The following is a 19,155-nucleotide window of genomic DNA, read 5'->3' on the forward strand; positions in this document are numbered from 1 at the left end:
TTTTTTTTTTGTAATGACGGTTTTATTTGTGTGCTATGTGTTATAATCTTTTAAATTTAGAGAGGCATGTTGTTCAACTCTGGTCATACTATATTGTCTTAAACAGGCTTACACTGACTTCAGAATTTGAATAAATAAATAACTAAAATTTAAAATAAGCCCACCCAATCGACAACCAAAAATCATACTAAAACCGAGCTGGTTGAAAGTCACCATAGCAATGACGTCTTGGCCTTAGCCTTTGCTAACGATTATTGATGGGAAAAATATAACAATCAAATTGATCACTCTAAGCAGTCGCAGTTCAAGTCTTATCATTGACAAGGCTAGGAATCCTCAAATTTGATGCTAATCTTTGGATATTGTAATCAAATAAAAACTTGGATGTGATTTTAGGTAAAGTATCTTCTGCCATAATAATTTATTTGGGGAAAATGATAACGAAATCTAGCATGAAAAATGAATTAGCATCAAAATTAAATCTGCTTCATCTTTCGTGTTGTTTTATGTTTTATTGTTTGAGCAAAATATCAATATTCAATGTGGTTTTTCAAAATCTCTATGGATTTTTATTTATGAAATTTAGTGTTATCCCTAAAATATGTTGGGCATCTCAAATATCTATTCTTTTAGTGTTTCACTAAAGTTATAGACTATTATCATTTTGATAAGTGGAAAGGATTTGGTTGGAGTTGGACCACAAGCCGAGCCCTCGCCTCTCATTGTTTTGGTGAAGTAACTTCAAAGTGTAAAGGTTGAGTAACATTAATAACACATGAAAGTTTACTAACATTAATGTTAGTTGATTTTTTATACTTCAAATGTAAGTAATGATCTTAAATATTTTAATAACCAATGAGTCACTTAAAAGAAACACAATTCCAGTGAATCTATTTTAAGTTGGCTATTTTAGAATCAACACTATTGACTTTTAACATTTATTAAACAAAAAAGGAAATATAACTTGGCATTTTTAAAATCATGGTTAAAATATTTGTAAGGACACCATGACTTTTTGAGACTATTAAAAAGAAAGAAATAAGGTTCACCACTGTCTGTTCATAAAAAATTACAGAAGATATCATATGCTACAACACTATATTTCCTGTTTGGTTCCTTTTCACCTTCAAACATCTACAACAGCTGTGTTTTCATCATGCTACATTAAAAGTACACGGGAATTCCGTAATTTATGGTGTAGTTTACCACACCATAAATAATAACATTACATAATCTAAGAATTAAAGAATCACTGGTAACCAACTCAACCAGACCCGCAGGGAAGAAGATGATGCAATAATGTCAACACTAACCAACTCCCTTTGTACAGCCGAGCCTTCATTCGTTACCATTTCTTTTATCGTCATCGTCATGTTCCTGTGCCTATAAATACACTTGAGATTTCTTTGAATCACGCTATGGTACATCTTTTCGATATATTTACAACTTTGTCATCCACTGCCGCCAGCAACCTCCGCTGCACGCTGCCTCATCATCTCCATCACAGCCGCTCGTCGCCTACTATCTGACTGTTGTTGCAGCCTTCTTAAATGTTCCTTTAGATCCCTGTATACATAATCCAAAAAAACAGATTGACGAATATATTTGGTTCATTTGCTTTTGTTTGTTTGCATTCATTTATGTTAGTTAACTTACGCTTTTTCAGTTCGCTCGTTTGTATATTCATTTTAATTTTTTTCAACCTAGTTTTATGAAATTAAAATATTACCCATTACAGTTTAGTCTGATTTTATTAATTTTTTATGCCCATCAGATTGATGTCCACGCTTAATTTTAATTAATATTCGCTCATTTACATGTCGTTAATGTTCATCCATCTACGTCCAGTCATGTTCGTTAATTTGTGTTTGTTTACGTTCATGAACCGTCATTTATATCGTATACTAATAAACATAAACGAGCATGAACACGTTTTTTTCTTAACAAACGTGAACAAGAAACCCCGTCCATTTAATTGCTCGTTTCGATCGTCTGTTCAGTTAAGGTTAAATGAACAGACAAACACATCCCGCATGTATTCGTTTACATGCCTATGTACTTTACTCTAAACATGACAACATTTCCATAATATTGAAACAAAAGGAGCAAACCTGCAACGTGGTACATGACATTGGGATTCTTTACAAGCCCGGGCATGAAGTTGAAGAAGATACCACATTTTCTTGCAAAGAACACAACCACCAGAAGCGCGTACTTTACAAATAATCCCATGTCTAAAAAGTCCCTTCACCTTTCTACAATTTGGATACTGGCAAACCGGGGACCGACACTGAGAAGCGTGTACCAGAAGATCAAGCATTTTCCTCAACTACAATACCAAAAACAAAATAAGGTAAGTGTTACAATCTTGAAACTTTATAACCAAAGCACAAAGTGGATAAAAAGCCATATATGTGTGTGTGTGTGTGTGTGTGTGTGTGTGTATATATATAGGATCAGAATCATTTCAGAACTTACAAATAATTTAAGAACTTTAAAAACTCATAATAACCAATCATTTTAGTCACTTAGTTAATATATTTAATATTATTTGAGGGTAGTTCTGTCATTTACTATAACATATATGTAATTTATATATATGATATATATATAACCGATTTACATATACGTAATCAAAAAATCACATATAATAAATGACAGAAATACCCTCAAAATAATACTATATATAAAAATAAATACATAAAATGATTAGTTTTATTGTTAATAGTTCTTAAAATTCAAAATATTTGTAAGTTCTGATACTTATCCTATATGTACGTGTTTGTGTGTGTGCGCGCACAGTACATACCTGTACAACACGTTGGCGGGCTTCTTTATTTTGTGCATCACGTTCAGCAATGGAGGTATGAGGAGTCAACTTATGAGGATGGTCAATGCCTCCGTCTTTGTGGTAGCATGAATTGCAGACATCATAGTCAGGACAAACATCGCACCGCCAGCCTTGTCCTGTTTCTATATCATTATGACACCGGTTGCATGTTGTCACGAATGCAGGTGCCGTTGGATTATGAAGATGGTACAGCACCATCATTGATGAATGTTTTGCTCGACGAAGAGTATCGTATTGATAATGGTTTCCTTGACAAAGACTAAGAAAAGCTTGCCGGGTGTCAAAAAATTCACTCTCGAGAATCTCGTCTTTGTCTTTGGTGTCTTCCAGAACATCATTGATTTCAATCTGCATAATTATTATTAATTTTAACTATAATTGTAATCATAATCAAGATCGATAGGATGGAGATCCTGATATTGAAGAACTTACAGGATAAAGTGGATGTTTCTCCCTATGATTGACGGGATGTCTCTCTCTATCCTCAAGCTTCTGTTCAACTTCATAGCAACTGTAATTGCAAGCGTTAAGTTTGAACAGTAATTATATTAATCTTATGTTTTTGCTGCGGTAATAATAATAATGACAATATGAAAATGAGCTTTTCTGTCAAGAATTGTGAAAAAAATACCATTCTTGAACGAGGGTTGTAAATGAACCTAGTCTACTCGGTTTGTTTATCTTAACGAGCTGAAATGTTGAGCTCATATCAAGCCAGCTCATGGTTGTTTTTATATATTTTACACTTACTAATATATATATAGAAACAAATAAAAAATAATTTTCGTAACATACAGATAGTGCAGAATTTAGTAACTACAAAAGCCATAATTTTAAAAATGTCAAAATTTGGTTTATAGTTTATACATATTAAAATTTGGGCTTTACTTTTAAACAAGCCAAATGAATAACTTTCAATATTTAAAGCATTTTTGATAATTTTTTTAGTTTTCATTAAAAAGGTCATACGGCTTCAAGTCACACATTCTTTTCAGAACCAGTTTTATGTTTAAAACTGCAAGAACCACATGGCACATATAGCACGGTCTGTAAAAGAGCCACAAGTCACACCAACCTTGGCTCAGACTCAGCTCGTTTACAGACCAATCTGGCTCGTTTACAGACCGAGTAGGCTTGGCTCAACTCGTTTACAAAACAAGCCGATTACGAGCAAGCTTTGTTTGAGTGATCCACAAACTACGAGCTTTTTAAACAGACCTATTCTTGATAAAAGTTGAAAACCCAAAACCAGAAAACAAGTTAAGATATTATTACCTATCACAGATCTGAAACTTTTTGCACTGATGACAAACCCAACGATTTCCCGACACCATAAGAATACAACAATGAGTGCACACATGCTGCAAATGAACCATAATGAAATCTTCCTTCATTGGGGAAATCGATTCACCGAGCTGCACCAAATAGATCCCAAAAACTAGAGCAAACGGGCTTTATTAAAATAAGCATTAACACACAAACTAACCAAAAAGTAAAATAGCAAAGAGACTTAAATTTTAATTACCTTATGCATCAGTAGCAGATCTTTGGATGCATTACTAGAAAGATCAGTTTGACCAGAAGCTTTCAAAGCTCTTTTTGTTATTGACTTTTTAATAAATCCTTTCTTATTTTGCTTTCTACCTTCCTCTTCTTGACGGATCTGATAAATCATATCTTCAGCAGCACCTGGCCAATAGTCTCCATCAAAATAGGGTAACCGAGCTGCGGTTACCTTAGCTTTACATTCACCAGTAGATACAAAAAAATGATCATATAGATTAGTTAAGCCAACTACAATATTCTCCTTTGAAGCTTTCTTCAACATTGATAGGTACCTAATGTATTCATTCACATAAACAATTAGTAACAGTAATAACATTATAAAGAGTTAGTTACACAGACGGCCCCTATGGTTTGGGCAAAGTAACACCTTTCGGGTCTAACGTTTGCAAGTTTGAGGTTTCAATTTTGTAACATGTTTGGATTCTAAGGCTAACTATAAGAAAAATGAACAAAATACCCTTTGACTTTTTACAGGGGGGGGCCAAACATGTTACAAAATTGAAACCACAACTCCAAAGTTGCCACTTTCAAACAGTAGACCCCAAAGGTGTTACTTTGCCCAAATCAAATGGACCATTTGTGTAGTCAACTATAATAATAACAATAACAATAACAATACAAAAACGAGTACCATTCTCTTAGTTTATCAGATTTTGGTGTCTTCTGAATTTCAGGATGACAATACAAGATATAATCTTCACCCTTTAACGGAGGGCAAGCCCAAATATAGCAACTTGTGAAACCGCGTAATTTGCAATATTCTAGGTAACCTATCTGTAAGGATGAAAATAAATCAGTAAACTTGGTCAACTTAATAAAACAAAAAAATAAAATAGATTTAAAAAAAACACCTTACCAGAATTTCATGATATACAAATGTGCGAAGAGCCTCCCCCGTGATAGTCCTAATTTCAGGCCTAAAGTATTTGACCGAATCCAAATAAGAAAGATACACACGACGATGATTCAGTTGCTCACACTCTGCTCCAAATTCTTGAACATACATCCCAAAAAGACATACTTCAACCCCTTCAATTTTCTGAAACAACAAAACGACCTAAAACAAGCAAACCATTGTTTAGAAATTGGCTTAATAATGATGACATCAAAAGTATTATTATTATTATTATTACTATTATTTTTAATATTATTATTATTATTATAATAAATACCTTTGACTTGTACCCAAATTCAACAGGGTAGTTTTCATCTTGAAAGATTTCAAGAAACCGCGGTTTGACTTCTAATTTCTTGTCAACGGATGATACATCTCTGACAACGAGTGATTCCGCTCCTGGAACCTGATATAATCACAATTTAAACACAATATACATAGGAATGTAACCGAACCAAACGTTCAGCAAACCGTTGGTGAACCATTCAGCAGGAAGTTCGTTTGTGTTCATTCATTTAACAAATAAACAGACATGAACAAGAAATTCTGCTCGATTAACTAAACGAACGAGCACACACAGAGGTCCATTTGTTCGTGAACGTTCGGTAACTTGTTCATGAACGTTCGTTCGGATAATTATTTCTATGTACTTGACCTGGTTTATGTTTTGGCTGGTTATGTACTATGTACGAACAAGATCTTGTTAAGTTCGGTTAGTTAACAGCCCTAATTTTACATACTTCATCTTGGTCAGATTAAAGTGAGAAGATTAACTTTTATGGTTATTACCTCATCATAACTTTTACCATGCACCCTCGCGCGCTCTAGTCTCTCTTGTTTCAATCTTCCAAACAACCGGCTCTCGATATGATCACTAAGTATGGTTCTCGGTAAATCTTTTGCACCAAGTACAGCACTCTGCGGTAAAGGGCTTCTCTCTCCTCTTTCAACTTCTTCCACATAACAATTTGGACACGTGTACTCCGCTTGTCCACCATCATTTCTTCTACCATTAAATAATGCACATATTTGATGTTGCCATGCTTCGCACTTGTCACATTGAACCCACTGCAAAAAAGACAAACCACAACTTTTAATAAAATATTCATCTGAGCAATCATATAATAATAATAATAATAATAATAATAATAATACAGCATACCCATTCTTCAGTTTCCTCGTCGTTTTTCTTTTTCTCTAATCTGGCTTTCGGAATATTACTTCCGTCAACGTTAATCGTGTCTCCACGAGCGTCATTGTAGCACGGGATACAAAAGTAGTGACGGGTGTCACCTGCCCCGACAGTGTAGAACATTGCATTTCTTTTAATACGGCCCCCACAGGGTGTGCAATATGTAGGTGGTGGTTCAAAAGTGAGCTTTTCAACAGCACATAACTGACAAGAATTCTCACTCATCGAGTGTTCTAAAGCTTGATTCTTTTCTACTTTCGCCTTGCTCTATACAACAGATATATAAAAGATATTAAATGGGAAGAACTAATTTCTTTTTAATTTAAGACAAAGTTAGGCCAGGGTATTTTAGTAATCTAACCTGGCCGATCCACTTCCTGAGACCAGAGATATGCTCCTGAACCTGCTTTGGTGTAAATAACTCTATCATTGATACTCCCTTTATATTTGCTTTACCGGATTTGGTTCCAGAAGAAGATTCAACCGGAAGTGCTGCATTTTCTGACTTGGGCAGGGCCTGGGTCTGAGCTTGGGCCTGGGTTTGGGCTTGGGACTGGCCCTGTCCTACCTCTATCTCAGGCTTAACAAACTCCTGTTTAGGTAAACTAGTGGCTCTAGTAGGCACAACTGGATCAACTTTAAACTTTTGGTTTCCAGAATCTTCAACGTGGTCCTTTTGGGATTTTCATGTACAAAACTTGCAAAAATTTCCGATTTTACCCCTGTAACTTCGGTTTTCGTGGAAGTTATATTTGTGTCACCAATTTGATCCTGAATTTGTTGAGATGCATTGGTGACAGGTACTATTATAGGAGTTTGACTTTCGGTAGGTAGTGATTGTGACGACGGCTCTATTTTCATTCGTTTAAGAGTCGGATTTAAATCTTGTGAGGTTTCAACAACAGATGGAACGACAGGTGGACTTGTTTTTATGCTATGTTCACCAGACTCTTCACGTGGGGCCCCTTTAAGTTGCACAGACACAAACCGCTTTACTGGAACACAAACAGGACAACTAGGATCCCTACAGTGCCTATGATGATGAACTAACAGCTTTGTGTTTCTACAACGAGGATATTGACATTGAGCCACATCATTACATGACTTCATATGGTTTAACAATTGTTGAGCCCTGATGCAAGTAGTTTCTGGACATTTTCCTGGTGGATGAACACATTTACGAGCATGTAGCAAGAATAATAACCATCTTTGTTGATTCTTGTACTGTAATTCATGGTTCAGATTTAGAAATCGCACCAGAGTTAGGTGGGTCTGTTGGTTTACTGGCAGCAGTTTGATGGGTTATAGATCCTTCTGAAGAAAGATTGTTTCTTTGACTAAATTCTTCTTTGACATTTTGGTCTAACATGTTACCTTGTACATGTGGCACATCTTGAGACCTTGATTGCCATTGACCCTGCATTAGAGACCCCGGTTGAACTCCTATTGAGCTAGCAAGACCGTTTTGAGAGTCAACAACAAATTGACCATCCCCAATGTTCTCTTGAAAGTGATTCGTCATCTGGGAAGACTGAAAATGATCAGACATATGCGGTTGGCCACCAGGATCAGGTATCAACTGGGACTGACCATATGGTAAATGCTGATACTGCTGCTTTTGGTGACTTTGACCTTGACTTTGATTATGAACAAGTTGCTGCTGAAAATGACGAGGCTGCTGTAACGCATGCTGAGACCGGAAATCCATCTTTTCTGATTGATCGATTAAAGGCTTCATGTTTGACCCTTGTTGAGTGTTGACAAAAGTTGACTGATTGACCATCATGGGAGAGCTTGTCTTATGTAAAGCGTGCAAGTTTACCGAGTTCATACCCTGGAACATAGTTGGAAGCTGTTGCATAGCTTTCTGAGGTTCCTGAACCATTCATGACAGGTAAATAGCTTCCCATCGTTCCTAAACCACTGTTCATTGACCCGTTTGGAAACTCGTACGGTTTCTTATGTAAACCAGACCTGATTCCCCCACCCATATGGGTTCCTAGGTTATGTAATATCCGGCTATTTTGACCACCAACGTGCTGCTTTTGTTGCAACGGTTGAGATACAGTTGTAGAGTCAATGGTTGATAGCCCAACAACATTGTTTGAAGAATCCATATTCATGTAAGACTGGTTGTTTGTGCTGTCATTATTACTAAATCCAGGAGTAGGTATCATTTGACTGGCCATTCTTTGAGCACCCATCGATGAAATCAAACTGTTTCCAACTGTATTATTGGAGAAATTTGATGTTGGCTGTAACACCCCAACCCGGAACAGGCTGACGTGTCACTATTACAGATATCAAATCAACCTAAGTCACATTATTAAACCAAAATGAATTAACTTTTAAAAACTTGAACTTCATTATTCTCTCTCATCACTGATCTCCCCGATTTCTCGAATTACCTGTTAGCAAATAAGACAGACACAAACAAGAAAATACGGCTGAGCCAAAAATTGCCCAGTAACGGAGAGAACAATAGTGCAGGTAAAGGCATACATAAGACAACACACATACTGAAATAAAACTGAAACTATTCCGGATATAAAACCACGTTTTAGACCGAACTATAATTAAATGCGAAACATAATCCGATACACGATCGGGACGTAATCTGAATATACTCAAATTTAATCAAATGCATATACACATATCAAAACAGACCAGAAATACAGCGAAACAAAATATAATTACTAAAATACACGACGATGATGTTAAAATAAATAGGTCGTGTAATACGGAAGCACCCAGAGCCTAAACAGAGGGGTACACAGCTAGCTAGTCCATGCACCAAGGAGACGGTGTGGGTGGCGTGCACACATTGTTCCATCTCAAACAGAAGTCAGGAGTCAGGAGTCAGGAGTCAGGAGTCAGAAGTCGGAGCTAAGATCGATCTATACGCCTCTAAGTGGCCAAGGTACTACATGAGTACTTTCAGAGACGCCGTGAACTTTGATTACGCACTGTCACGATAAGTGCCATGTCAGGAGTCAGGAGTCAGGAGTCGGAGCTAAGATCGATCTATACGCCTCTAAGTGGCCAAGGTACTACATGAGTACTTTCAGAGACGCCGTGAACTTTGATTACGCACTGTCACGATAAGTGCCATGTCGTTGACGCCCCAACGACAAGTCAGAAATGCTCGGGTAACAGAGTACTGAACTAAAGTCGTATAACTAAAATATATTATATAAAATAACTGAACTCAAAATATAACCGACGCGTAACAAAAATCCGTACTACAAAGTAACGGAATAGAGTCAATACTAAAAGTGAACAAAAACAGATACCGTACTACAAAGTAACAAAATAAAATTTATACTATGAGTGACAGAAACCAGAATCCGTACTACGAAGTAACAGGAAACAGAATCCGTACAACAAAGTAACGGAGTATAAATAATACTAAAAGGAAACAAAAACAGAATCCGTACTACGAAGTAACAGGAAACAGAATCCGTACAACAAAGTAACGGAGTATAAATAATACTAAAAGGAAACAAAAGGAGAATCCGTACAACAAAGTAACGGAGTATAAATAATACTAAAAGGAAACAAAAACAGAATCCGTACTACGAAGTAACAGGAAACAGAATCCGTACAACAAAGTAACGGAGTATAAATAATACTAAAAGGAAACAAAAACAGAATCCGTACAACAAAGTAACGGAGTATAAATAATACTAAAAGGAAACAAAAACAGAATCCGTACTATGAAGTAACGAAATAGAGTTAATATACTATGACTAAAAGTAAACGGAAACCGTACTACAAAATAACGGAATATAAATAATACTAAGAGCAAACAAAAACAGAATCCGTACCTTAGTTGTTAAGCAAAAATAACCAAATTGGCTCGACTCCAAAAATTATAAGGACCTATGGTTTATTTACATTTTAATTTAGATATACGAACATACATTACGACTCATGATTCGTTGATTTTTCCTGGGTGGACTCTTTTAAGAATCCATAAAACATGTTTGGTCGTATGCTTATCGATCTAAGTAGTTATTTAAGATTATTAAAGCTTCCAAAAATAAATATCAATAAGTAAATGTTGAATTTTAAATCTCCACTTCATTATAAGAGAATAAAGTACTAGACTTGAAATATTATTTATTTATTTACTTATAATCACAAAGACTTTCAAGTTTAATTTATTATTAAAAATATCCAATTTTCAAAACTTGATTTAAAGTTCTACGTAGAGGTGCTTCAGTTGACTTTAGCCAATGTACACTAACATGCACATGAACACTACAACCTATTTAATTGTTAATCTGGAACTAGTCATTTAGCAAGCAACAACAAGTAACGAACACACATAAACTATTTTCCTCATGCATGTGTTTTCAATACCAAGTTTCCGATCAAACAATGTTTTCTATCGCCGGAACAAATCAACGATCATAGGCCTACATCCGAAGAACTTAACTAGGGGTATGAAATAGAAGAAAAGGTGCGGACGGTTACCTTAGTTGTCGAAACAAGTCGGTGATGTACGTAAAAGTGACAGTGACTAAATCGGTTTCTCTCAACAGAACAAATCGAAGGCGGAACTTAAACAGTGGTGGTACGTGGTGCGGGTGGTGACTTACTCGTGGAGGGAGAACGGTGGTCGGTGCTTGAGGGAACCAGAAACGAGTGGCAGTGCACGGCTTATGCCGCTGAAACTAAATGCAAACTAACGAAAACGGCGTTGATGTCTGACTTGCAGCGGGCGTTGGTGGTAGTGATCAGGCGATGGTTTCTTGCTAGCGCATCAATGGATGGAGGTTGTGCGGTTATTATGAGCAAGGAGAGTTTTTATAGGAATATATATTGCCGATTAGAAATTTGAATTAAAGGTTTCGTCATCCAGATTTTTAGACTAGTTTGTTGACACAATTTAGACTTATTAATAGGAAAAGATTAAGTCAAGGCATTCAAATTATCTTGGTGTGGAATAAAACACGTGCCGATCGAATATTTGATTATATTCATGTTTCTATGTGACGTACTTTATTTAAATTATTAATTGTTTCCTCGTAATAGATTCTAATTGAAACATAAGAAAAAATATCAAAACTCAAATATAAGTATTCGTATACAATTTCTAAAATTTTAGAGTTATTAGACTATTACTATCTTAGAAGCATTCCGGGTTATTATAATTATTCCCCCCTAAAAAATAATTTCGTCCTCGAAATTGTAAACTCCAATAAGAAAATTCGTATATAACGGAGACGGGTAATCTTAAACTTTCATAAAATGAAACACAACGAATACGGAGTCATAAACGGATACGAGAACATAAAAATTCAAAATTCGTACGAAATCAAACCCAAGTAAACTGAAATACGGAGTACTAAAATGGAAACAAGTACGGATAATCAAAACGGTTCATGTCTTCAATTTCCCAAGTTGGACTAAAACTTTCTTCATATTTAATTTACTAATTTTAACGTAAATTATGATATATAAAGCTTAATGTGATGATGACCTTATAAAATCATATATATATATATATATATATATATATATATATTTATATATATATATTTATATATACACACAGTACCATATTATCACAAATTTGTTTGAGGTTTCATATGTAATATATTATAAGAAGGAAACAAATAACGACACTACTGAGTGACAAAATCATGATGTATTTTATGGTCTTTAACAAATCAGATTTAACATATTGGTCGTCGGAAACGAATCGGAATTAACTCAACTAATTACTCATGCAAAAGAACGATTAACAGAGATCTGACTGTTACCTCAATAGCCGTGAGACCGAACATATCTAAATCGAACACGGATGCGTAACAGTCGTTAAAAAGCGGAGCATGATGTCAGATGGTACGCAACAGTGACAGTATGAGGCGGCGGTACGCGGCGTCATGGTGGCTATGATTGGTGGCGATGGATTTGAGTGGCATTCGAAAGGTGACGGAGGGCGGCGATAGCTCCAACTGAGGTGGAGGTGGCGGTGTCACAAGATGGTGCAGCGGCGGACCAGGCTAATTTAATGGTGGCGGTGTGATGCGGTGATGGTAGCGAAAACAAAGGTCGTGTTCAAATAGGAACTAGTATGGTTTCCTGAGATTGGATTTGAGAGAGTTTGAGGATGCTTAAAAAGAAACGAATTGATCATCTCCCTGCCTATCTATTCGGAGGTTTGAATTTGAAGAAGCCAACAAGATTATGATTGGAATTTAAGATAATAAACATGTGATAAATAGTTTGAACTCATCCAGGTTTCAATTTTAAACTATTATTATTATTATTATTATTATTATTATATAAACATTAATATATCATATTTTGTAAAACTAAATTTACGGGTATTACAACTCTTCCACCCTAGAAAAATATTTCGTCTTCGAAATTTGATAAACAAGAATTAACCCAAATAACTTTAGAAGAAATATATACGTAACATAATTTACATCTTTGTTATCTTGTATGTGTAACCAAAATACTAGGCTTCATATATAAGAAAATAAATTAAAACTAATATTCCAAATATCGGGTGTTTAACTCGAGACGAATTACTGGTAGCTGAAACATATGGCTAATAATTGATAGGTAAAAGCATATATTCATTAACGAGCATGATACAAAAATTATATAATATGATAACTGAAATAAATTACTGGAATTTAACTAAGTGATACTTAAAATATTAAGTATATAGTTTAAAAAAAAAGTAAAATAAATAAAAAAAAAATAGCCGAGCCATGTGGCTTATAAGCATAAAAAAATCCAGGTTTGAACGTAACAAAAAAAAATTCAAAGAACACATGTTGTTTGTTAATATATTTCTCTTAACTCATATGCAATTAGTTAAATAAATCAATATAATAATTAATAAATAAATAACACATAACACTAGCACATAATAATGAAAAACTTAGGACGTCATATTAGAGTATTAGAGAAACATTTATCGGCACAATGGGATTTTAGTAGCACACATACGTACCTGTAAATTCACGATTACGTTCGCGACCATAATCGTCAATTTACCTTACGACCGCGTCCTAACTGTCCTTCCATTATGCATCTTAAAACATGGTTAACCTTTTTTTATAAAAATAGACGTGATGAAAAACTAATTAAGAAACGATGTCCAAAATCTTATGCGTGCTTACTAATACTGAGTGTCGCATCTATTCAAAAGTATAAGTGTTTCGGAAACGTCTGATGTCATATGTAATAGCAAAGTCTGAATGGGGCATAGAGGAGTAACTCAAATCATGATCTCATCAACTGTGTTGAACATTGTCTTCGGAAGTTATTGTTTTCTTTGGTAGAGAGTAAGCGAAAACAGCGGTAGAAGCACTTAACTTATTATAAACGAGAAAGTCATTAAGTGAAATAAATGTCAACGTACGGTCAATATTAGAGCGATCTTGTACCCTTAAATTTAAAATCACAAAATCATGAGCAAGAAAATTGAAAAGAAAGTAATCCTAACCCAGCGTCTACCCATTATCTCACAAGTCTGATTTTAAGGTTTAAGTTTTCTACAGGAAAGAGCCTTAGCTCTGATACCATAACTGTAACACCCCAACCCGGAACAGGCTGACGTGTCACTATTACAGATATCAAATCAACCTAAGTCACATTATTAAACCAAAATGAATTAACTTTTAAAAACTTGAACTTCATTATTCTCTCTCATCACTGATCTCCCCGATTTCTCGAATTACCTGTTAGCAAATAAGACAGACACAAACAAGAAAATACGGCTGAGCCAAAAATTGCCCAGTAACGGAGAGAACAATAGTGCAGGTAAAGGCATACATAAGACAAAACACATACTGAAATAAAACTGAAACTATTGCGGATATAAAACCACGTTTTAGACCGAACTATAATTAAATGCGAAACATAATCCGATACACGATCGGGACGTAATCTGAATATACTCAAATTTAATCAAGTGCATATACACATATCAAAACAGACCAGAAATACAGCGAAACAAAATATAATTACTAAAATACACGACGATGATGTTAAAATAAATAGGTCGTGTAATACGGAAGCACCCAGAGCCTAAACAGAGGGGTACACAGCTAGCTAGTCCATGCACCAAGGAGACGGTGTGGGTGGCGTGCACACATTGTTCCATCTCAAACAGAAGTCAGGAGTCAGGAGTCAGGAGTCAGAAGTCGGAGCTAAGATCGATCTATACGCCTCTAAGTGGCCAAGGTACTACATGAGTACTTTCAGAGACGCCGTGAACTTTGATTACGCACTGTCACGATAAGTGCCATGTCAGGAGTCAGGAGTCAGGAGTCGGAGCTAAGATCGATCTATACGCCTCTAAGTGGCCAAGGTACTACATGAGTACTTTCAGAGACGCCGTGAACTTTGATTACGCACTGTCACGATAAGTGCCATGTCGTTGACGCCCCAACGACAAGTCAGAAATGCTCGGGTAACAGAGTACTGAACTAAAGTCGTATAACTAAAATATATTATATAAAATAACTGAACTCAAAATATAACCGACGTGTAACGAAAATCCGTACTACAAAGTAACGGAATAGAGTCAATACTAAAAGTGAACAAAAACAGATACCGTACAACAAAGTAACAAAATAAAATTTATACTATGAGTGACAGAAACCAGAATCCGTACTACGAAGTAACAGGAAACAGAATCCGTACAACAAAGTAACGGAGTATAAATAATACTAAAAGGAAACAAAAACAGAATCCGTACAACAAAGTAACGGAGTATAAATAATACTAAAAGGAAACAAAAACAGAATCCGTACAACAAAGTAACGGAGTATAAATAATACTAAAAGGAAACAAAAACAGAATCCGTACTACGAAGTAACAGGAAACAGAATCCGTACAACAAAGTAACGGAGTATAAATAATACTAAAAGGAAACAAAAACAGAATCCGTACAACAAAGTAACGGAGTATAAATAATACTAAAAGGAAACAAAAACAGAATCCGTACTATGAAGTAACGAAATAGAGTTAATATACTATGACTAAAAGTAAACGGAAACCGTACTACAAAATAACGGAATATAAATAATACTAAGAGCAAACAAAAACAGAATCCGTACCTTAGTTGTTAAGCAAAAATAACCAAATTGGCTCGACTCCAAAAATTATAAGGACCTATGGTTTATTTACATTTTAATTTAGATATACGAACATACATTACGACTCATGATTCGTTGATTTTTCCTGGGTGGACTCTTTTAAGAATCCATAAAACATGTTTGGTCGTATGCTTATCGATCTAAGTAGTTATTTAAGATTATTAAAGCTTCCAAAAATAAATATCAATAAGTAAATGTTGAATTTTAAATCTCCACTTCATTATAAGAGAATAAAGTACTAGACTTGAAATATTATTTATTTATTTACTTATAATCACAAAGACTTTCAAGTTTAATTTATTATTAAAAATATCCAATTTTCAAAACTTGATTTAAAGTTCTACGTAGAGGTGCTTCAGTTGACTTTAGCCAATGTACACTAACATGCACATGAACACTACAACCTATTTAATTGTTAATCTGGAACTAGTCATTTAGCAAGCAACAACAAGTAACGAACACACATAAACTATTTTCCTCATGCATGTGTTTTCAATACCAAGTTTCCGATCAAACAATGTTTTCTATCGCCGGAACAAATCAACGATCATAGGCCTACATCCGAAGAACTTAACTAGGGGTATGAAATAGAAGAAAAGGTGCGGACGGTTACCTTAGTTGTCGAAACAAGTCGGTGATGTACGTAAAAGTGACAGTGACTAAATCGGTTTCTCTCAACAGAACAAATCGAAGGCGGAACTTAAACAGTGGTGGTACGTGGTGCGGGTGGTGACTTACTCGTGGAGGGAGAACGGTGGTCGGTGCTTGAGGGAACCAGAAACGAGTGGCAGTGCACGGCTTATGCCGCTGAAACTAAATGCAAACTAACGAAAACGGCGTTGATGTCTGACTTGCAGCGGGCGTTGGTGGTAGTGATCAGGCGATGGTTTCTTGCTAGCGCATCAATGGATGGAGGTTGTGCGGTTATTATGAGCAAGGAGAGTTTTTATAGGAATATATATTGCCGATTAGAAATTTGAATTAAAGGTTTCGTCATCCAGATTTTTAGACTAGTTTGTTGACACAATTTAGACTTATTAATAGGAAAAGATTAAGTCAAGGCATTCAAATTATCTTGGTGTGGAATAAAACACGTGCCGATCGAATATTTGATTATATTCATGTTTCTATGTGACGTACTTTATTTAAATTATTAATTGTTTCCTCGTAATAGATTCTAACTGAAACATAAGAAAAAATATCAAAACTCAAATATAAGTATTCGTATACAATTTCTAAAATTTTAGAGTTATTAGACTATTACTATCTTAGAAGCATTCCGGGTTATTATATTGGCTGTTGATAACCGTTAATCAAACCTGCATAAAAGGATACAGTTGTAATGCAGAGTAGAAGAACACCTGGTAACACACAGAACTAGGCCTGTAAACAAATATCAGTGAACAGTTCGGTGGGAAGTTCATTTATGTTCACACAAGATATACTGTACATTTAGTTAACGAACAGACATGAGCACATGTCTTGTTAGTTCATTTATGTTCGTGAACATACGTTTATGTTCCTTCGTTAACGTTCATTTATGTTCGTTAGTTTACGTTTTTTTTAAGTTCATTCTTTTACATTCGTTAAGATAATCATTTAAAACGGTTTGGCCCATTACAACTTAGTATAACTATAATAACTTTTTGGACCCAACACATTGTTCTTTATATTACTTTTAACTAGTTTTAGCCTTTTAGGTCAGTTATGTCCGTCCGTATACGTTTGTGAACAGTGCATTTATATTGTTAACGAGAGAACAAAAACAAGCACAAACGTTTTCACTTTCGTGACGAACGAACAACAAAACCTTGTTCGTTCAATTGTTTGTTCGTTAATGTTAAACGAACAAACACAAACATGCTCCGTTTGTGTTTGTTCGGTTCGTTTACAAGCCTACACAGAAATTAAAACAAAATCAAGAAAAAATTTAGCAATTTACCATCAGATGAACTTATTGAACCATTGTGCATCCCAGTAGGAATCCGAGTGTTAATTGGCATAAAGTTCCCCGTGTTAACAGCTGGTGACGCCATGGTATCCATAGATGATGGAACCATAATACTTGAGTTCCCACTTTGAGGCATACCGGGATTTGGAATCATAGTACCCGGGGGAACAGAAGTACTTCCATGTGGATATTGTTGATTGTGGTTACTGAAGGGGAGGCGTTTGATCAAAACATGTAAACGGTTTTCCAGTGTTTCTATATTCATGTATTCCTCCTAAAACAAAAAAGGAGAAATGAATTTATAGTTTTATATTAAATAGAGTGAATCAAAGAAGAAAAAACAAAACCTTGGTGGTTGCAGTTTTAAACAGGCCTTCTTCTAAACGTCTAACAATGTCGATCACCTTCTTTGGTTTTAGCTCCTGAGCTTGTTGTCGCCTCATTAAGAAATCATAGCTGCAGAAGAAGATAATATATCATCAGGATTTGGCTGTCAAATATCTTGAACATGCAATGAAATGCAGAAAAGGACCAACTTACATTTTCTCTTGTATATACCGCCGAGCACTCACTAAACCAGGCTCCATGTTGAGTGTACTACGCTGACCTCCAGAGCCTTGCATTATGTTTTGCTGATGTGGCACTGTAGACATTGAAGTCCCGGATTGATTTGGTACCTGCCCAGAAAACTGTCCAGACATATGTGTCGGCAAATTCATCTTATCGTGTCAACTAGTAGATATGATACCCGGGTAGCACAAAACACCACTCTTAAGACATTCAATCAACACCAAATATTGTCAAGCTGCTTCAGTTTCCTGAAGAAAATCACATGCCCACAGCAATAATAAAACTTCAGTAGGCCTTCCATTTATGTTTAAAACTATCACCTTTGGAAAGGTGATTACAGACAATGGCGTTACCAATATCGTTGCCATGTACTGTCTATGTGCCAGAGATAGTATGTCAATCTCAATAATTTACAAAATCATTAACACCCACAACATTTGGGGCGTGTTTGGGATTGAGTTTGAAACCACCTTATTGGCTTATTGGCTTTTTCAAAAAGCCAATAAGTTAAATGGTGTTTGGCAATCACAAAAAAACCTTTTATTTTAGCTTTTTGAAAGGGTTAAAAAGCAGTTTTTCAAAAGCCCCAAATCCTGGCTTTTCAAAATGGCTTTTTGAAAAGCCATAAGCACTTTTCAAACTCAATCCCAAACATGCTCTTGATGGTAGAACAAAACATGTGACGCAAGTAGAGTTTATGATATAGAAGTGAAAGGTGGCAGAATGTCAAATTACATGAAACAAATATGCCTCGGGGAAGATAGTTTTAAGGTACTGAGCTATTTGTTAAGTATGGCCGCTGATTAAGTTTAGTGGCAGCCGGCCCTAACCTAGGTCGGTTAAGGGCAGCCCTGATATTGTTTAGTAAGTCCATAAATTTAGGTCTCTTGTAATTGTAATTTTTACCACCTCAGAGATAATATTGGCTCGTCTAGTACAGACCGTAGTTGTAGGTCAGTTGGTTTTCAAAAACGTGCCTGAGGTGCTTCGCTTTTGTCT

General features: G+C 35.5%; 1 pseudogene across 1 annotated transcript; it reads right to left on the minus strand.

Moving 5' to 3' along the window:
- Positions 1-1,017: 1,017 nt before the first annotated feature.
- On the minus strand, positions 1,018-18,331 carry LOC143563587 (histone acetyltransferase HAC1-like; annotated as a pseudogene). Its single transcript, XR_013140693.1, has 16 exons — positions 18,127-18,331; positions 17,934-18,042; positions 17,578-17,860; positions 16,927-16,954; positions 6,866-8,754; positions 6,475-6,771; positions 6,102-6,380; positions 5,590-5,718; positions 5,274-5,474; positions 5,049-5,191; positions 4,377-4,689; positions 4,127-4,266; positions 3,284-3,362; positions 2,810-3,199; positions 2,112-2,329; positions 1,018-1,566 (listed from the first exon to the last, which is right to left on the minus strand). The product of XR_013140693.1 is annotated as a histone acetyltransferase HAC1-like (transcript).
- Between the last annotated feature and the right edge of the window lie 824 nt (positions 18,332-19,155).

Source organism: Bidens hawaiensis, unplaced genomic scaffold, assembly GCF_021521415.1.
Source record: "Bidens hawaiensis isolate Kalapana, Puna unplaced genomic scaffold, B.hawaiensis_p1.1 tig00021500_1, whole genome shotgun sequence".
Classification (NCBI taxonomy): domain Eukaryota; kingdom Viridiplantae; phylum Streptophyta; class Magnoliopsida; order Asterales; family Asteraceae; genus Bidens; species Bidens hawaiensis.